The sequence below is a fragment of the Mirounga leonina genome, unplaced genomic scaffold (genome assembly GCF_011800145.1).
Source record: "Mirounga leonina isolate KUSES-001 unplaced genomic scaffold, KU_Mleo_1.0 Mir_366, whole genome shotgun sequence".
NCBI classification, from domain to species: Eukaryota; Metazoa; Chordata; class Mammalia; order Carnivora; family Phocidae; genus Mirounga; species Mirounga leonina.
The window spans coordinates 18,717,626-18,737,533 of record NW_023270709.1 but is presented as its reverse complement, the minus strand read 5'-3'; the positions used below and the strand labels follow the sequence as shown (position 1 = coordinate 18,737,533).

Sequence of the window (19,908 nt, the reverse complement as noted above, 5' to 3'; positions counted from 1 at the left end):
GGGTGAGTAAAAGAAAAAAAAGCATTTAGATGGGGAAAGGTAGAAAGGAGTGAGTATATAAAGGCATGAGGAAACCTGAGTATAATGGATATATTCACTACATTTATTATGGCAATGGTTTTATGGGTCTATATATGTCAAGACATGTCAAATTGTACACATTAAGCATGTTCTATTTCTCGTATGATGATTTTATGTTAAAGCTGCAAGAAAAAAAGGCATACCGATTGAAAATGAAGTAAAATGGTCTTTACTTGCAGGTGATTTATATAGAAAATGATGATTTATACAGAAAATGCTAAATATTCTACAAAACAACTACTAGAATAAGTAAGTTTAGCAAGAGCACAGGATACATGATCAATATGCCTAAACATTTGCATTTCTATATACTAACAGTAAAGAATAGGAGAATAAAAAATGTTTCAATTCTTTTAAAACAGAATTTTAAAAAATCATAAAATACTAAGGAATAAATTTAATTAAAGACATACAAGAACTCCCTGTTGATAACAATAAAATATTGCTGTGAGAAACTAAAGAAGATCCAAATAAGTGGAAAGATATACCATGTTCATGGATAAGATAATCCAGTATTTTTAATATGTTGATGGTCCTCATATTTATCTGTAGATTCAGTACACTCTTAATCAAAATCACAACAAGAAACTTGTCAAAACCGAAGAGCTCATCCTAAAATTTATCTGTAAATGCAAAGGAAAGAGAGAGAGAGAGAGAGAGAAGAGAGAAAGAAAGAAAGAAAGAAAGGGAAAAAGTCAGTTTGGAAGGCCTACAATATATGATTTAAAGACTCAGTACAGATTTAGGTAATCAAAACAGATTATTAATCATTTTAGGTTATGCACATAGAGCAGAGGAATGTGATAGAGTCTAGCCATAAGACCACAGACATATGGTCAATTGATTTTCAACAAATATGTGAAGAGAATTCAATGAGCAAAGAAAAATGTTTAATAATAAAATAGTTCTGGAACAATTGAACAAATGCAAGAGGAAAACCAACTATGAGCCCTACCTTACACTTCATAAAAATTAATTCAGGATGGGTCATAGATCTATACTTAAAAGCTAACACTATAAAGATTCTAGGAGAAAACATAGAGGAGTATCTTTCTGACCTTGGAGGTAGGCAAAATATTTCTTAGAAAGAACATAAAAACATTAAAACTAAGAGAAAAAAATAACAAATTGGATCACATCAGAAATCTAAAAAGTCACTAAGAAAATATTCCCAGTACATATATCTGATAAACATATGTATCTAGAATATACAAATCAAAAACAAGATTGAATTATTAGACCAACAGTTTCTGTGAAAGCCTACTAAATTTAGATTGAAGTAGGTACTGTTGACAGTCTTATGGTACCCTGGAGCCAGCCCAGGGGAAAGATTCCTAAAAAAGAGTAGCCTTTCCCAGACAAAGAAATCTCAGAACATGATCCAATCAAGTCTCAGGATTTCATTTATTCACCAAAATATGGTTACTAAAATCTTACCAGAAACTTTTGTAAGCCAACTTGTGACACCGTATTTTCATGCAATATCCAGTTTAGCTAAACCCTCTGAATTTTGCAACTACAGAAAACCCTGGAGAATTTGAGAAGCTGCTCCAAAAGATTTCTGAAAATCTTGCATGTGGGTGGGTAATCAGGGCTGTGGTTATTTTAATTCAATAAAGGATAAATTTAGAAAGTTATCAGAGAGCCTAAGAATCTCAGAAGGAAACATTTGTACAGTTTCTTTTCTCAGGGAGCCATGCTTCAGAGAATAGTTTGGTGAGTCCAGTCAGAGGTTTATATGAGTGTTTGAATTTCTGCCTTTGAGTCTACAGTTTTCTGAGAATGATTGTTAAAGCAATATTTGCATATTGTAGAGGTTTTGTAAGGCCTTAAAAAATCAGAAGGATAAAAATACTTATAATTCCACATTCTGTTTTTCTTACTCATATCATCATAGTTTAGATTATTTTATATCTTGCTCTTTTTCTCCTAACATTTTATCGTAAGCATATCTCTATATTTAAAATGATCTGCAAACTATTTTTCCTTAACTATTTCCCTAGTTGTGGATATTTAAATTGCTTACAGTTTTCCTTTCTTTATGCAATGATGAATAATGCTGTAACAAACATCTCTGTATATTAATTTTTTATCTATTTCAGGATATATTCTTAGAATTCTACCCAGAATTCTATATTACTGTGTCAATGGATATGAAAAGTTTTAAGGATTTTGACATTCCATCAGACTGATTTCCAGAACCTTTATATCCTGTAACGAGTACCCTAAGTGCCTTTTCCACCATATTCTCTTGGTGGATATGCTCAGTTCAGAATCTATGCTAATTTAGTATGTGGAAAACACTCTTATTGGATCTGTTCTTTAGAAATGAGTAAACTTAGTCAATTTTTATTTATTTTAGTGACCCCTTTCCCAATTTGGAATATATTTATTCCAAGATTTAAAAGGTACTTTCCTACAGTGGTGTTGTCTGCTCTGAATATCTTTCCTACTCTTTCTTACTAACACTCCAATTTCCTTCTCCCAATTATGAAGGTTGGTTAAGATTCCACTCAGAATATCCACCAGATGTTGATGTGGTTGCCAGATAGAATTGTGGAGAAGGGATGGATACAAGAGATTGCTTTTAATTCTATCAGAAACTTGTAGAAGGCTGGTTTGAAATATTCCTATAGTAAGGACTGAAAACCATCAGTTTTCTAAAGTCATCAGAATAACTTAATATGAATCTTGATGGCATGTGACTTGGGCTTCAGCTCCTTATCATTTCTTATGAAGTTACCAAATTCCTGTATTGGCTGGGCACCATTAGAAGATGGGCACTCCCTATCCCTAGAGGTATGCTTCTTCTCTATATATCTTTTGGCAAACTGCTAGACCATTCTTAAGCAACCAAATCATGGAAATACAAAAGCATCAATGTCTTCTCTGGAAAAACATTATCCTCTCAGGTCTTATAAGAAGAATAACCTAAAAACGGGGTAGGCACATTGGCTCATGTGACCAATTAGTGGCAGCCATTGGACATTAAGATTTTCTTGTTTTAATGAAAGGGATACACTGGGTAAAGTAATATTGGAGAAGTAGGTGGTTAAAGAGAGGCATAAAGAGACAGCCACAGAGAAAAAAACATAAAGTGGAAAATTACAGAAAAAGACAGACACAGAAAGAGGCAATCAGACACAGTGAGAAAAAACAGATTGTATCTATGCATCTCTGTGTGTGTGTGAGTGGGGGGAGAGAGAGGGGGGGGAGAAACAGAGAGAGAAGGGAGAAAGAAAGAAAGAAAGAAAGAAAGAAAGAAAGAAAGAAAGAAAGAAAGAAAGAAAGAAAGAGAAAGAAAGAAAGAAAGAAAGAAAGAAAGAAAGAAAGAAAGAAAGAAAGAAAGAAAGAAAGAAAGAAAGAGAAAGAAAGAAAAAGAAAGAAAGAAAGAAGAGAGGGAGAGAGGGAAGTAGGAAGGAAGGGAGGGAGGAAGGAAGGAAAATACTAATGTATAACAGGGGATTTAACTTTAAATATGCATTGCTGATGTCCCAAAATATACCTTTGCCTGCAAGGCTCCTGAAGGTTTACTTCAGTAGTTGGAAAGGCTGGCCTGATTTGCATGGTCTCTCCAAGGCTTTCCATGGTCCTTGTGCATGAGTCTGTCCCTTGTAGTTGATTGCCTCCAGGCAGAGGGATGCTTCTTGGTGACAGGAGAGGACAAGAGCACCCAACTACTGAGCTGATGATTTCATTAGATGATTCTAGAATAAGGAAGGAACCAGCAAAATAGAAATCAAGGTGAAGGAACAAAATTCATAGATAATATATAAAAGACAGTATTTACATTTTTTAGATAACTTAGAAAGCCTTAAGAAATCCTAGGAAAAAATGACTAATTACTAATGAGGAATTAGGATCTTTCAGACAATGAGACCAGAAGGTCTGCTGTTCTTTGGCAGAATGTCTCCCTATGTTCCTCTATGGAAGAAGTCCTACTTGTCAGCCTCTTCAGATTTCAAGATGAGACACACGCTATAAAAGGACCTCAAGGAAGAAAATGACTTCAGATATTGCTGTTGAGCTTGTGGTTTGCTGCTTCCAGAAGAACAGGTGGGCAGCATACTCCAGGAAGTGCTGATGATCCACTCTCAAGGGAAACACCTGGAAAATATGGCAGGGATTTTGAAACAGAGAGAAAAAGCAAGATTTTCTGGAATGTTATCATCAGTTAATCATAATTAGCTATGTTTGTCTTGGTTTGATATAGGATTAGGAACTGAAGGTCCCCATGTACAGCAGAAGGAAGACAGGTAAGCTTGGGAATTGCCCTGAATTCTTCCAACTTCCTAATTATCCCCACAGGGAATAGACTGAGCAAAGTAATAATACAACCTTTGCTTGTTGATATTTAATGAAGTTAACAGAGCTTGGCTGAAGGTTGGCATGCTCAGGGCTCCTGAGAAGGAGCTCTTCTTGCAAGACTAAGTGTGTGATTGTTTCCTTGTCACTGATCTGGTCCAATCTTTTTACCGCTCTTGAGATTTCCTGGCTTTGGCGTGCTGTCCTTGCCTTGCCCTGTAACTCTGCAGGAAATGGCATATCTAAGTCTGGAGATCTTTCTCTTTTGACTCAAAAGAGACCAGAATTTTTGGAAAGTATGAAACACCATGGACTAGAGAGATAGAAGAGCTCTTGTGGGATTTTCTTAGAAGAACCTGTTGCTTGATGCATTGCTTCTAAGTGTGCAGAGACAGAAAGTTCATGGGAAGCATTTTCCCTTTTACTATGACTGGTGTTCTTAGCAATTATTCCAGGTCAATTAAGTTTGGTTTGGGAGATTGGATTTATTAATGTTATTAGCACACTTGGCACTGGTAATAATTACAATTTGCCAAGTGAGCACCGAGGAATTGACTGTTTAACTTAGAACCACATGACCATCTCTCTTCATTTATTCATTAGGCCCGGAGGTTCTAGCTCTATTAAATTCTCAGGACTTTTACCTGTTCACTCATGATTGCTTTCTCAAAACAACTTAAAAAGTATTTTTTCTTAGAAAGGTGACTTTTCACAAAACATGGCATATTTGTCATAAACTCTGATAAAAGTGCATATGATTAAATAAAACTACTAATAATAAGTGTGTTAAGGAGAAATTAGACATCATATTGTCTTCTCCATTACTCCTACTTTTACTGCTGAAAATTGTATAAGAAATACTGGAATGTGAAAGACTTTAGTGCCTTAACACCATTCTGGTCATAGAGTTTAAGGTTAATTGGTATTAACTTGTGAATGAATGGGTGAGTGGATGGAGGGATGGATGGTTGGAAAGAGGAATGAACAGAAGGCCTGAGGTTTGGATAGTCGTTCCTGAAATTTGTCCATAGTACAGGACTGTTACTGATGCTTTGGGAAGGTACCCAATGATTATTTTTATGGAGCTTACTGAGAAAAATTAGACAAAATAAGTATTGTTTCATTTCTATCCATAACTTTTAACAGGCTCTAGCACATTTTGCATCTAAAGTCTGCAGACTTCTGAAATTATTGGACATCATAGACAAATAATACAGTAGCACCTTTTTTTTTTTCAGCACAGCAAAACAAGAAAGGAAATTTTAGAACAGGTATAAACTGGTTTTTATGATTTGAGACTTGCTTTGGCAGAATATTTGCCAAGAGTTGTGTAAGACCAGCATGATGAAATGTGGTATTTGTTTAGCCCAACAAACATTCACTGAGAACCTACTCTGTGCCAGGAAGTGTACTCAACACTGTGGGACCAAGAATGAATACATCCCTTTTTGCCTCTGAAGATCATACAGTCTCATGGAGAAGGTGACATACGAATAGACGATATTGGTACATTATTTTAAAGTGATACAATTACCACTAGTAATATGGGAGGAAGAGTAGACTATGATATTCTTGAAAGTAGTGAGTATGTAAGTCATCTTTATTTCTTAGTGTCTAGAGAGTCTCTGGTAGACTGTAGGGGCTTAATATGTAGGTTTTGAATGAATGAATGAACCCTGGTAGTTGAACAAAAACTTCTTGAAGGAGATGAGGTCTAGAACATCAATAATAATAATAAGGATACTAATGATGATAGCTAAGATTTGTTGCAAGTTTTATTATGTGCACTATTTAAAATATTCATTCATGTCATCTTCACAAAAATTCCAAAATAAATACTATAATTATCCCTGTTGCACCAAGGATAAAACTAACACAGAGATAAGTTAAAAATTTGCCCAATATCACCCACTAAGAAGTATTAGAACCAAAATTCAAACACAGCATTCCCTAAAACTATGGAGGAGCATTCTAGGCACAAGGAATGGTAAAAGCAAAGACAGAGCAATCTGTCTGATTGAGAAATCAATGTTTGCAGAGATCTACTAAGGATCTTGGATTTTCTGCTGTAGATCAGAAACCACTGAATTGTTTAATCAATGAAGTGAACTGATTAGAGTTGTGTTTCAACAGAGTCAGTTGCTGGGTGAAGGGTAGTGGTAAGCCTTCGGGGTATGATAGAAAGGGTACTGCAGGATAAAGAAGAGTTCACCATGTGAAAGCTGTGAGGGAAGGGAAGGGTTTGGGGCACTGGGCAAAGCATATGTAAAGACTGCATGATGAGACAGCATTTTCAGGGAAACTAAAGTACATCAATCTGGCTGTAACATGAATTTTAAGGGTAATTAAGAGATGAGGGTAATGAAAGAAGATGTTGAAACTTGTCAATGGGGACCATATTGAGGAGCCTGAACTTTTTTCTTTAAAAAAAAAAGAAATGTAACCACTGAAGAGTTTTTAAGCATGGGGTGAGATGATTAAATGTGTGCTTTAGAAAGATCTCTCTGTTTGGTGGAAAGTAGATTGGAAACTTGCAAGACTGTAAACAGGGAAATGTGTTTAGAGTGTCACTATAATCTAAGCAAGAGATGATGGTGACAGAAATGGGGGCACCAGGGCCTGAGAGATACTTAGGAGATGGAACTGACAGGGCTTGTCCATTGATTAATTGATTGATCATCAAAGGCAGGAAGAGGTGAAAGGAAGAAGAAGAGTGGTTGTACATTCTGGCTTGTCCAGAAGAGTCCTAGTTGTGCTAGAGCAATTACTATGAGCACCTCTTTTCACTCTCTCGAGTGCAACAGTTCATATGGCAAATTTACGGTTATTCTAGTTAGAAGTAAAAGATGTTTCCCAGGGTTTTGGTTTGAGCAACACAATGGATGCCATTCACCGAAAGAGGGAATGAAGGAGAAAGCAGGTTTCAGGATGAGGTGGTGAGGCTGAGTTCTGGACAAAGTCAGGTTAAGTGTCCAGGGTGAGAAGAGAATGGGAATCTTGAAAATAACATGGCATGTCAGGGCTAGAGCTGTTTCTCATGGAATCAGTTGCACAAAATGGCGGTCTTGGATCCAGCGGAGACTCTAGAGCAGTTTGTGCAAGGCTAGGCAATGCTCTAAGACATTTTGTCTTTAGGACCAGGTGGTTGGTGAAAATTTGGGGAAAATCAATGAATTAAATATTTTCTGTGTGCCTACAACTGAGTGGATGGATGTTTGCCCTACAAGGCTGGTTATTGGAAGGCTTCTAATGAGGGCATGCTCATAACTGGTGTCACTGGGACTGCTCCTGGTGCCCTGGGGCATAGGGTCATGCTACTTCCCTAGAGAAGAATATGAGAGTTTGTTCTTGTCATGAAGGAGCTTATAGTCAAGTTAGGGACATACCACTAACTATTGTCTCGTTAGTGACACATGAGAAACAATTAAAATGATGAATTTATTTTTAAAATGATACATTTATATATTCTAAGTTGGCAGTACAAACTAAGAGTGTTTTAGAATTTCAAAGCAGGGAGAGAACATTGTAGGCTGGAATAGTGGCAGCCATTTGTCGACTTGGCATTACATTTTCCTGAGATGTTTTTGGGAACAGGAGTAGAAGGACCCCAATGAGCAATGCTTTGGGATGAGTTTATGCCAGCTCTTACATTACTGCCCACTGTCTGGCTGCATCTCTGGATATCTGAGATGGATCCGCATTAATATCATTTCTCCAGCTGACTATAGCTGGGGAGACCACGTGGACAGCTGCAGGGGGTGGGTGCTGGGCCTTGGCATTTAGGAATGGGCATCCCAGGCTTGGCACATGCAACAGATAATGAGCAGAAAGAGTGGGCTGAAAACCAGTCTGGCATACGTGAGGAACATTAAGGAAACTGGAAGTACTTGAGGGTTCATGCTGAGCCATAACAGGAGTCAAGGCTCAGAAAGATCCCCTGCTCTTTGCCTGGGCTCTCCTGCCTTGCTTAGCTTAGCAAGCTCTTACTGATCTTTAAGACCCAATCCAAATGGCATCACCTACACGAAGACTTCTGTGACTCCTCCAGACAATCAGGCAGTCCTCACTGTGTGCTTCTAAAGCATTTGTTTACGCCTCTTACCATAGCATCAGTCACATTGCTCTGAACTTGTTTGCAAGTCGGATTCCTCCATTGGACTATGAGTTATTTGAGGATGGACCTCAATTTCTGCCTTCCCTGGCCCTGAATACAGCGCTCAGCTTAGAGAGGGCACTTGATTGCTGTTAGCAGATAAAAGATTTAAATGACAGATATAGGGGCGAGTTAGCTGTCCTACCAAATTAATTAACAGTCCCCCGGACATGCTTCCCCCTTCCCTGTCTCTGCCCTGTGCAAATCAACATCCCCTTCAGTACAGTGCTCTCCTCTGCTCTTGACCTCTACATCTTGTGCATTTTTCCAGGTCCTGCTCAACGTTTTCATGCAGCTTTCTCTGACATGTGACAGACCTCCTTGTCAACAATCTTCAACTCCTCTGACCTCAAAGACTCTTCCTCTCCTAGACCTGCATTCCTGTATTTGATAGATGAGGAAATGGAAACCTGCCTTCGTCCTGACGTTGGGCAACGTTCATTGTATAGAGTGGGATCACAGCTCCAGGAAGCTCCTTGCCGTTGTCCAGGCAAGGCTGAATAGAGTTGAACAATCCAAAGGAGCCAAATCAGAGACCTTCTGTGTACAATGGCAGCCCCCTTGTCCCTAGGCTCTGGTTGGATTTCAATTATGCATCAAAAGTCTTCCAGCTTAGCCCTAAAGCTGCTTTTGCTTTCTGTCCTCTGCTTTGTGACTGCAGTGGGTAAGCCTCTAAGGGAGAAATACTGCCATCTTCTTTCTAGATCTTGCTGACCTTCTTGCCTAGACTTCTAAGCACAGCCAAACGTTAATAACACCATTTTTTCATTAGCAAGTTCTTAGCGGAGCACTATATCAGGTAAACCCAAATAAAAGTGCCAGGACAAATAGTTCAAACACTCCAGTGTCTCCGAGTGGTTGTCCTACCTGTAGTTAAACTAAAAGGAATGATCGCTGCTTTTCTCCCCTGGAGAGCTTTCACCAGTTTCAAAGTGGGCCAGTAACTCCCCGAACAGAAGAGGAAGCAAACTATATTTAACGCAGTGCCTTCTTGTTTCTGTTTTAGCCATTTTGGCAAAACCACTTGAAAAATGAAATCTTTTGGCCTAAACTCAGTTAAATCTCAGATGCAGTTACTGTGCCAAGATAATTCCAATTTAGCATCACCTTGTATTATTTAAAGCTGTGAGTGAGGATGTATTCGTAGGGGCCATTGAAAAGAACTGGCTTGGAATTTGGGACCTTGCATGTTTGTTTTTGTATGCTTGCAAAGGGGGGGTTGGATATCAAAATATATGGTAAATGGGGGTGGGGACAAAGGTAATCACCTGGTTTATCCATTCAATGAATATCTTTTTGAGCACTTTGTGCCAGATAGATACCATACTAGGTGCTAGAAATAAAGCAATAAATAAGACCTAATCTCTGCTCTCAAGAGGCTCTTGGGGATTCAAATATTTATAACTGAAATGAGAAGTCCTGAAAATACAAAGTGCTAAGTGGTGTATGTGGGGCACCTACACTTAGGGAGAAGGATTCGTTTGAGCTGGAACTTAAAAAATAAGTGAAGTTTGCATGGGGAGAAGAGCACTCTTGACAGAGGGAAGAGCTTGTGAGAAGACAGGCATGAAAAAGCAAGGAATGTTCTAGAAGCAAGAAGTGATGGCAGGAGATAGAATGTCTGGGGGGCATGAGGGACATAAGTTGAGGCAGATTCATAAGGGTCTGATACATCATAGTAAGGACTTGAGATTTATTCTGTAAGCACATAGAGTCATCAGTGATGTTTAACAAGAAAGGAAGTCAGCAGTACCTGGAAAGCATGACCATGGCAAGTAGGAGGGCACTCCTGAGTATCAGATGAGAGACGAGGAAAGGCTAAACTAATGCACTCGGCCATGGGAACCCTATCAAGAGATATTTTGATGATAAAATGCATAGGATTCAGTCTGGTTTAATTTAGTTGTGAAGGTGAAGGAGGGATTAAGGAAGGTTCTGATTTCCAACTTAGGTGATGAAGGATGGTCACAGATGGGACACAAGGAGAGTCCTTGGTCACATGGAGGAAAGTGAAGGGAAGATGAGCTTGTCTGGAATCTGTCACGTCTGGGGGTTGCCTACAGAGCATCTTGGTCGACTGTTCACCAGATGCGATGCCTGGTCTACCCCAGACCTGAGGAATCAGAATGTCTGGCAAATAGGTGAGTCCCCCCCAAAAATAGCTCCTCAGGTGATTTTGGTAAGATCCTCCCACCCCACCCTGGTTGAAAAGGGTGGCCTCCCTTTGCCCTTGGAATAAAACCCAATGCCTTTCCATGGCCTCAAAAGCCCTGTGGTCCTGCCCTTTACTTACCTCAATGCCTCATCTTGACCCTGCTTCACTCATTCCACTCGAACCCCACAGGCCTTGTTTCTATTCCTGGAACTCCCCAAAAGCTCTTTCTCTTCTCAGAACTTTTTCCTATGCTGTTGCCACAGACCTTCCAGATCTTCCCATTTATGACTTTTTTGTGTGTCATTAAGGCCTCAGCTTAAAGTGATCTCTTCAGAGAGGCTTTCTCTGTCTACCCAATCTAGAGAAAACAGCCTTCCTTAGGTCACTACAACATGACCCTTTTTGTTGGCATCACAGAACTTTTGTCATAAAAAAATTATGTGGTTTATGATTTGGGGTGTCTGTTGGGGGTGCTGTGTTTTTCCCCGCCCCCACCACTCCCCCCATACATGCCATGAACACAGGGTCACAGCCCTTATAGCTCTAGTGCTTAGAAGAGTCATTGGAGCATACTGGGTGCTCAGTAAACATCTGCCAAAGGATCTAATAAGGGAGGGGCGTGAGGCAGGGAAGGAGGCAGGGGGACCATGGGAGCCCCACACATTTGGATCTGACTCAGAACGCAAGAACCAAGGAGGTCTTCAGAAAGAAGTGAGGTTGGGTTGAGTCTTGAAAAACAAAGAGGCACCAACCAGGTTGAGAGAATGGACTATTTGAGCAGGAGTGGTCTCAGATGAGGCAGGGAAATATCCTAGGGCCAGAGAGGCTAGACCCTTGCCCAGGACCCCACAGAGCATCCCTTGGTTGTTGACGTGTGATGTCGCAGGCCTTCCTTTTGGCAGATCTGGCCCCTGGTTCTGCTTCAGCCCTCTCTACAGAAGGGTATGCCTCTGTGTCACCTCTTTTCTTATATTCTCAGTCTGGTTTCTTCTGTTAAATTCTTATCAACTACAAGCATAAAATTAGAAGAGGTAATTTTGAGGAAAAAAAAAAGAAAAAGGAAAGTTTGAAAAAAAAAAAACCCCTCCACTCCATTTTCTCTTTTTGGTCGACACCTGCGGGAGACTCGTCTCTACTAAGGAAGCTGGGCTCTGAGTGTCGTCTGTTTGAGCCACTGCTACGTGCTGTTTGTGCGAGATGCTGGCAAGGAGAATGCCGAGCGAGTGCTGTTGCTCTGGGCCCCTCTAGAAAATGAGATGCCTGTCTCCCCAGGGCACTCAAGAGAGCCAAGTTCTAAATAAAATAGAGCCACATCTTCACGGGAACTCTCTCATGCACTGTATTCCAAGGACTTCTTTCTGCTCGTTGTCTTTAACTGACATTTAGAACTTGAAGGCAAAGCTTTCCCTCCTTGCTTCCTTTTTCCTCAAACAGCATCCTTATTTCTATCCCTTTCCTTTAACTCCACATCAGAAACAAAAACTCCACAAATTTAGAATCACTTAGTTATAAACATGAAGATGAAGCAGGCACAAATTTGAAACAATGGAAGTGAGTATTTTCCTTATTCAGCATTTCCCCAAACGTCGGTCATTCATAGGTCACCGTGGTGGCTTTTTCCCATAGGCACATAGTGTCACGTGATTGCTATTTTTCTTTGAATAGACTTCTTTTTTCATTTTTTACTTATCTTCAGCATTATGAAATCATCAATAAGATGCTATATTTACTTTTTTAGAGATTTGTTTTCTATTTTAGAGAGTGAGCATGAGTGGGAGGGTCAGAGGGAGAGAGAGAGAGAATCTCAAGCGGACTCCATGCTCAGCATGGAGCCCAACCCGGGACTCTATCTCATGACCCTGAGATCACGACCTGAGCTGAAACCAAGAGTCAGATGCTTAACCGACTGCACCACCCAGGTGCCCCAAGATGCTATACTTATGAACTTTCCAAAGGCACATTAAAATAATCAACTATCAAAATAAAAAATGTGTATCCTTCTCAATAAAGCTGGGGGGAAAAATGTCCTTTACCAACTAAACTCATCTCATGAAGGTTCCAGAACTTGGGAAACACTGGCCCAAGGCTAAGACCTGACCAGGATACATCTACCATGGTTGACCTGACTGCTAGAGAGGATTCTGAGCCAACCATAAGATGTTATGTGGCTTCTGCAGGCCTGTTTGCTGTTCCTTCACTGGGATCCAGTATTACGAATTCTAAAGAGTGTTTTGCAGGTTGATCAATTAGTTAATATTCATGATCATGCTTTGCAAATCAAGAGAGTCAAAGGCATGCTGAATATCATGATTTTGAAAACACTTCATAAGCAGCAATCTCCCTGCATACCTCAAAGAAGAAAGTTCTCTTTCAGGCCCGTAGAACACTGTCCCTCCTGCAGCATCATCTCTTTTCTTTTCTCCTGCTGAATGTTTCATAGTCTCTCCAGTTTTGTGGCTTTTATCCATGGTCTTTCTAGTTTTTCCTCTGGGGCTCCACGGTGCAGATCATACCATTTGCTCTGAAGGTGTGGTTGCATGTTTTGTGACCTTTGTATAGATCCATTTATCTAGGTTTGGAAGGCAATGAAGTGTTCCATATCAATGAGTCTTTAGATAATTAAAGCTTATCCTCTGTAAGCTCCCAAATATTTTAAAAAATCTGAATCATTTTGATAGAACTCTTTCTAAATATATTACACACTTGATTGCCTTCTTATATAAATGCAATATAATTTCACCCAGGGAGACGGCAATATGGGGATAATAGAAGGAGCATCTCAAATCAGCCTGCATTTGCTTATTCTTGTGGTTTTCTCTTTGACCCAAGAGTGACACCATCACATACTAATTAGGTTGATGTTTTTGTTGTTGTTCTGACTCCTAGGTCCTGTCTTCAAGGAGCTCACGATTTACTGGGGGAAGTGGATATGTAAATATATCAAAGAGATAATTAGTGATAAATATTGTGAGAGTCTAAGAACACAGAGGGTCAAGGACAAGTCACAGTCTTATTTGGTCAGGAAGAATGAATGAGAGAAATAAAAAGACGATGCTTGAATTTTTAAAGATGAGAAGTCCATCTTGAGGTGCCTGGCTGGCTCAGTCGGAAGAGCACAGGACTCTTGATCTCAGGGCTGTGAGTTTGGGCCCTATGTTGGGTCTAGAGATTACTATAAATAAATAAATAAATAAATAAATAAATAAATAAATAAATAAACTCAAAAAAAAAAAGAGAGAGAGAGAGAGAAATCCATCTTAAGGACCAGCAAGGTAAGTTAATTTGAAAGGAGGCAACAGTATGCTTAAAGACACAGAAGCCTGATGGAGTGATTTGTTGATAAAATTTGCAGAGACTGGAATATAATGAGTATATTTGTTTGCCCAGCCCATTGTCAATTTTACTTTGATTGCAATGAGGAGCCCTGAAAATTTGTGAAGTGGCATGATAAGATCTAGCTTTTAGGAATATCCCTCTGGAGCATTCTCGCATTCACCAGCTATTTATTAAGTACCCACTATATACAGAGATTTATCTAATCATGTGTGATAGAGAATTGACCAAAGCAGAAAAATTCCTTGCTCTCATAAAGGTAGATTGAAGGTGAAATGTAAATTAAGCCAATTAGGAGATAAATCAAATTTGTCCAAGGGATAAGTTTTGAGAGATCTTTGCATGTGTAACTGACCAACATTGATCAGATATAGAAGACAATTCTAGGAACACTCCCAGATTCAGGCTCAGATGGTGGATTGCTGGTGGTGAGCATTAACTGAGACAGATCAGCAGCTCTTGAGGGAAGAGACAATCTCATCCACCATTAAGAGCATTCTCTGGCACTGTGGATCTAATCTCCCTCCTAGTCTGATCCAGATAATCATTCTCTCTTCCATGCTACCTCTATATCTTGTACATGACTTCTAGTTTTGCTTCTATTGTTAGATTACAACTTACGTGTTTACTTGACTTTCTCTCCTACTGTTCTCTGAGATCTCATTTATCTCTGCAAGCTCAGGACCAAGCACCTAGATACTCGGTACTTCAAGAAACCTTAGTGGAATTATCAGTAGCAAATGGAAGGAGCTAAGGGAGAGAACAGGGGGTTTTGACTGGGGGGTGCTGTGAGCAAAGGAGTAACCGAGCAGGATGATTGTTTAACTTTGAACATGTTGAACTGGGAGGGCCTGTGGGACATGAATCTAAGGAGAAAGAACAGAGCCTTGGATATATATGTGGGATTCATCAGCATGTATTAAGATACGGGTGTGGATGATATTCTGTGGGCAGTGTGTTTCTAAGAATTTTCCTCTTGGAGTAGAAAAGAGAGGGCTCAGAATAAAGGAGGGGGCTGGTATTAGAAGACCATGGGGTACTCTAGAAACAAAAAGAGATCAAGACTGGCGAATAGAAATAGAGTTTCCAGAGAGGCAGGAGGCAGACAAGAGAGTAATGTCATTGAAGTCAAAGAAGAATAGAATTTCAAGGAGGCCAATGCCAAATACCACAGAGATACCAACTAGATAAGGCGAGAAAGTATTCACTCATCCGGCAACCGCCTTGCCTAGGATTCAGTGTCACAGTGTAATGGTGATGCCAAAGCCAGGCTTGTAGCAAGATGTGCAAAACAATACACCTGTTGAATGCAGTCTGTTCTTCCAAGAAGCTTCAAGAAGGGAAGGAATAGGAGAGGGTAATTACTGAGGATGATGGGAGCTATCACAGAAGCCAGAGAGAGGTTCCTAAATTGAGAAAGATTGAAAAAATATATATATATAAAATATATATTTTCTACTGAAGTGACAAGAAGAGGCTGGGGACATGCAAGAGGAAATAGCTGGTGGATCAAGGCCCCTGAGAAGCATGAAAGATACCGAGAACAGGTGGAGGAGTTGACTTTGAACCTGAGGGGGGCATCCAATTCTTTCAGGACAGGAGGGAAAGACCACAATGGATATTTGTAGCAAAGGGGACAGGAACTTGAGGGAATGCATGGTGGGTGGCCTGAATTTCCTCTGTGAAGTGCGGTGCATGGATGTACAGAGTCAAGAAAGAAGAGAACAGAAGGAGGAGGCCGGGGGCCTCAGGAAAAGTCTTGAAGACTTGGAACCACACCTTGAGGAACAGAAGAAGGAACTGGCCATGGGCATGTGGAAGAATACCAGAGAAGCAACTGCCCCACGCATCTGCCCAGCCTGACTTCCATGGTTTATTCTAAGTGCCTGAATCTCCTACTATACAGATTCCAACAAACCCCCTGGTGTCTCCGTGGGGCCTGCTTAGGAGGATGATTTATCCTTCCCCTGTGCTGTCAGGTGGGAAGAAGAGCTTCCAGCAGGAAGCAGCTAAAAACACTGCCCCTTGCAAACAAAAGATGCTTTCTTTTCTGTCCCTGCCCACTGTCCCCTTTGAAGTATTTGGCCAGTGGGGGTTGAAGTGTTACTTTCCTGCACATAGAAATTGTCCTGAGACTTGATCTTAAAAATTTCCTCTGCTTGTCTCCCCTACCCCCGACCGTGTGTGTGGGCTACACTGGGTTGTTTACTCCGTGGCAAAAAGTCCTGAGAAGCTGTGCTTTTATGTCTTTGGGTTGGTTTTTTGTAGTGAATTCTGTTTCTTCCCTCCTTTTGTCATTTACTCCTTGGATAGCTCTTGTGCTAGTTAACAAAGTACAACAAATTGAATGGCTTAAAACAATAGAAATTTACTCTCCCACATTCTAGAGGCTAGAAGTCCAAAATCAAGGTGACAGCAGGACCATACTTTCTCGGCAGGTGCCAGGGAAGAGTCCTTCCTCGTATCTCCCTGGCTTTTGGAGGTTGCCTGCAATCCTTGGCATCCCTTGGTCTGTACCTGCGTTACTCAAATCTCTGCTCCCTGTCCCTATGGCCATCCACATGGCGCATGTGTGTCTGTATCTGTCTTTTGAAGATAGCAGCCATTGGATTTAGGGCCCACCCTACTCCAGTATGACCTCATCTTAACTAATTACACCTGCAACACCCCTATTTCCAAATAGGCTCACATTCTGAGGTTTGGGAAGACCATGCATGATCGGGGGGACTCTAGTCAGCCCAGTATAGCCCTCTCTGTATTTCCCGTTGTAAATGTACTATGTGTGAGCTAGGATGTTAGTGTTGCCAGGCATGGCCTCTTGCCCCCCAGCTTTTCTGAGCATCTGGAGTCAGTCTGCTCTCCTCAGTCTTTAAGCTGGCTCCAGCCCCCCACTCCATTTTCTGGGACTCTTTCCCACCAGATTTCCTAGTGAGGAGACGTTACTATCTCTACTGCAAAAGGTCTAACCATGTCAGCTCTCCTCCAAGTGTATCTCACATGAAGATAGTAGAGTAGTTTGGGGATTCCTGACTTGTGGTCAGCCCCCAGCGGGGAGGGGGGGGGCGTCTAGAAAAGGGTCAGAGGTGCTTGCCTCTAAGCAGTAACTATTAGCGTGAAAATTTTTTCAGAGTCTTTGTACCAAATGCAAGCTACCTACCCACCTGAGACCCCTCAAACTCTCTTATAATGAAATATTAAAACTCACGTTATTTTGGATTGCAGAGTATGTGTGCTTGCTGATAAGTGTATTTGATTTCCAGAGATCTGAGGATTTATGATTATTATTACTATTTTCCCCTTTCTGCCATGCTGAGTTGTAGTCGGCAATTTAGCCATGAGGTATGATTTTTGCCCTTTCCTGATTTCCATTTTTAATTTACAGACTTCCACTTGACCTACTTACCAGGGAATTAAGGCTTCAGATCCGCAGTTCCCCTGTGCCTTCCTTACCCTCGTGCTGAGCCACACAGATAGATGTTGCCTTCTTCCCACTGAGTACAAAGGAGTGTCCGTCAGGGAACTGTGGGCAGAGATACACGCTGGTGCCTTCTTCGGTGACTCTGTGTTCTCCATAACGAGCTGGTGGTCCCTATATCCATTGCCAACATCTTCACTCATTCACTGTGTTCCTCAGAAGCTTTTCCCTCACCTGTTGTTCCTATGCGGAGGGACGACTTCTTACCAAACACGCTGGACAGCCACCGTCCAAGTCCGTAGTGTTTTCTCGGAGGTGGGTTTCCCCCCGTCTGCAGATAGACGGCCTCCCTTCCTTCAGTCAAGGACATATGGGTGTCAACATGAGCTGAATCAAGGGACTTGTAGTGGCTGCCAGGTGGAAAAGCACAAATAGGAGTATTTATAGGATGGCAGAAACGGAACTGGGAGAAAATGTATAGAGGCATAGACAGAGGTGCTTGTCCGAGGGAAGAATGACCTCTCCCTCTTTCATCTCCATTCAGCAGTTGCCTTTTGGCCCATCCTTGATTTCCCATACTTACACAAATTCATATTACGCAGCATGTCTGTGCCTCTCACCTTTTAATCCACCTTGCCTCCCCCCACCCCTTGGAATATTTATGACTGGGTAGCCCGTAGTGATTTTGGTCATGCAATAATTTATCTTTGAATACTTTCTATTTCCTTCGTGGTTTTCTCTTCAACAGCTTTATCCTGTTTCATTTCCCTCAGCACTTTCCCCTCTCTTCCAAAATTAGCTCGACTAAAATTTAGTGTCTTTAGTTTCCCCTTCTGCTGTGGCTTTAATTCTCCCTGGTATCAACACAACTATTATTAGCCATGCTCATGGGCAAGGCTGCCTCTCGCCCTCCCGCCCCCTCCGCTATGCCCTTGGTCCTGGATCCAGACACACACGGCTGATCTCGCTGCCCCTCGTCGCCGCGGTTGGCACGAAGAGCCGGCCTACATTAGGGTTGGGGGGGGGACACACCTCTCGCGAACGTTCTCTCTGCTCTTGGCGTGTCCTCCTTTGTCGGAGCGGACAGAGTCCCGCCAACGGCGCCCCCATTCTGATCCCATCCACGCTGCCTAAGCTTCTGCGGCAGTTGGACCGCGCAGTTGCCCCGCGAGTTCCCTGGGGACCGGTCAAAGGGACCGCCCGGAAGAAAACCACAGACTGATGATTTTTGTACCGTGCTGCGTTTTCTGGCTCTGCCAAACACTCACGTGGCATGTGCACACACTCCCTCTCGGCTTACCACTTTCAAGATGTTCCGTCTGGGCTTGCTCTCCGCTGTTTTTAGGGGATTTTATTCAGCATTAAACTTGAAAGCCTAATTTGATGGACGCGGCTGAAAGATTGATGCAGAAATTGTTGCTGTTTATGCTCTCAGCCTTCTGGAATAGTGGAAAAATACTCACCTCTCCTGAACATTTGCTCCACTGTGGGTGCCAAATTATCTAACAGCCACTCTCCCATTTGACAGCATGGTATTTATTTTTAAAAAATTATGCATTGTGGTGTCTGTTTCTGTCTATGACAGGTTCCTTGTAACAATGCTAATGTTTTGTCTTTACCTAGTGCCTTTTAATTCAAGAATCTTGCAGGGCTCTGGGCGCTCATCACCTCTGTGGAATTCCATAGACGAGGAGGCAAGGGCGGAGATGAAGTTATAAGAAGAGCAGAGCTGTGTGGCGGGACCTCAGCAGCCCTGCTCTCAACCCCTCGGATGGCCTTTTATCTCCAGTTGAGTGACTCATTTTTCTTTCTATCATCCCACCCCACACTCACCACCCCACCCCTGCTTTTTCTTAGTGGTAAGGAGCCTCCCAAATCCCTCTCTTTCGCTCTGCCATCCCCCCACCATTCAGGTTTCCTAACATGGTGCTGGGGGCAAGGGAAGGTCCTTCAACTCCAGGAATGAGGACTTCACTCCAGTATGAGGACTGGGTGAAAAGATGTCCTTTCTTTTCCAAAGGGAAGAAATGCAACGAGTCTTCCATGGACATTTCTCATCCGATAGTTTCCTTCCATAATCCCATTTAGCATCTGATATGCCTTTGCTTATTTATAAATAAATCGAAATTATGTTGATTCAGGTCCTTCCCTTTAGTACCCATTTTGAGCAGGATACTGTGTGGTAGGGGTTGGGCTGTGACACAAAGATGAGATTATGACATGTGGCCTCCCCTGGAGGAGCTCACAGTCTAGCTGAAGAATGCAGGTGGAAGGCAATACACACATTTCAAGGAGAAATACAAGGCTCAGCAGGTACTACCATAAGGGAATACCATACATGGTTGGGGGACCCAGGAAAAATTTTCTTTAAAGAGATGGGAATTGGAATGGTTTTAGGAGACAAAAACAATATTAAAAGATTGAGACTGGGGAGAGAACAATGCAGACAGAACAATGAAGATAGAG

At 41.4% G+C, this 19,908-nt stretch overlaps 1 long non-coding RNA gene across 1 annotated transcript; it reads left to right on the top strand.

Annotated features, from left to right (window-relative positions):
- Positions 1-4,292: 4,292 nt before the first annotated feature.
- LOC117997439 lies at positions 4,293-19,168 on the top strand. The gene is made up of 3 exons (XR_004675819.1): positions 4,293-4,337; positions 10,491-10,680; positions 19,066-19,168. It is a non-coding gene; the product is annotated as an uncharacterized LOC117997439 (long non-coding RNA).
- Positions 19,169-19,908: the final 740 nt, after the last annotated feature.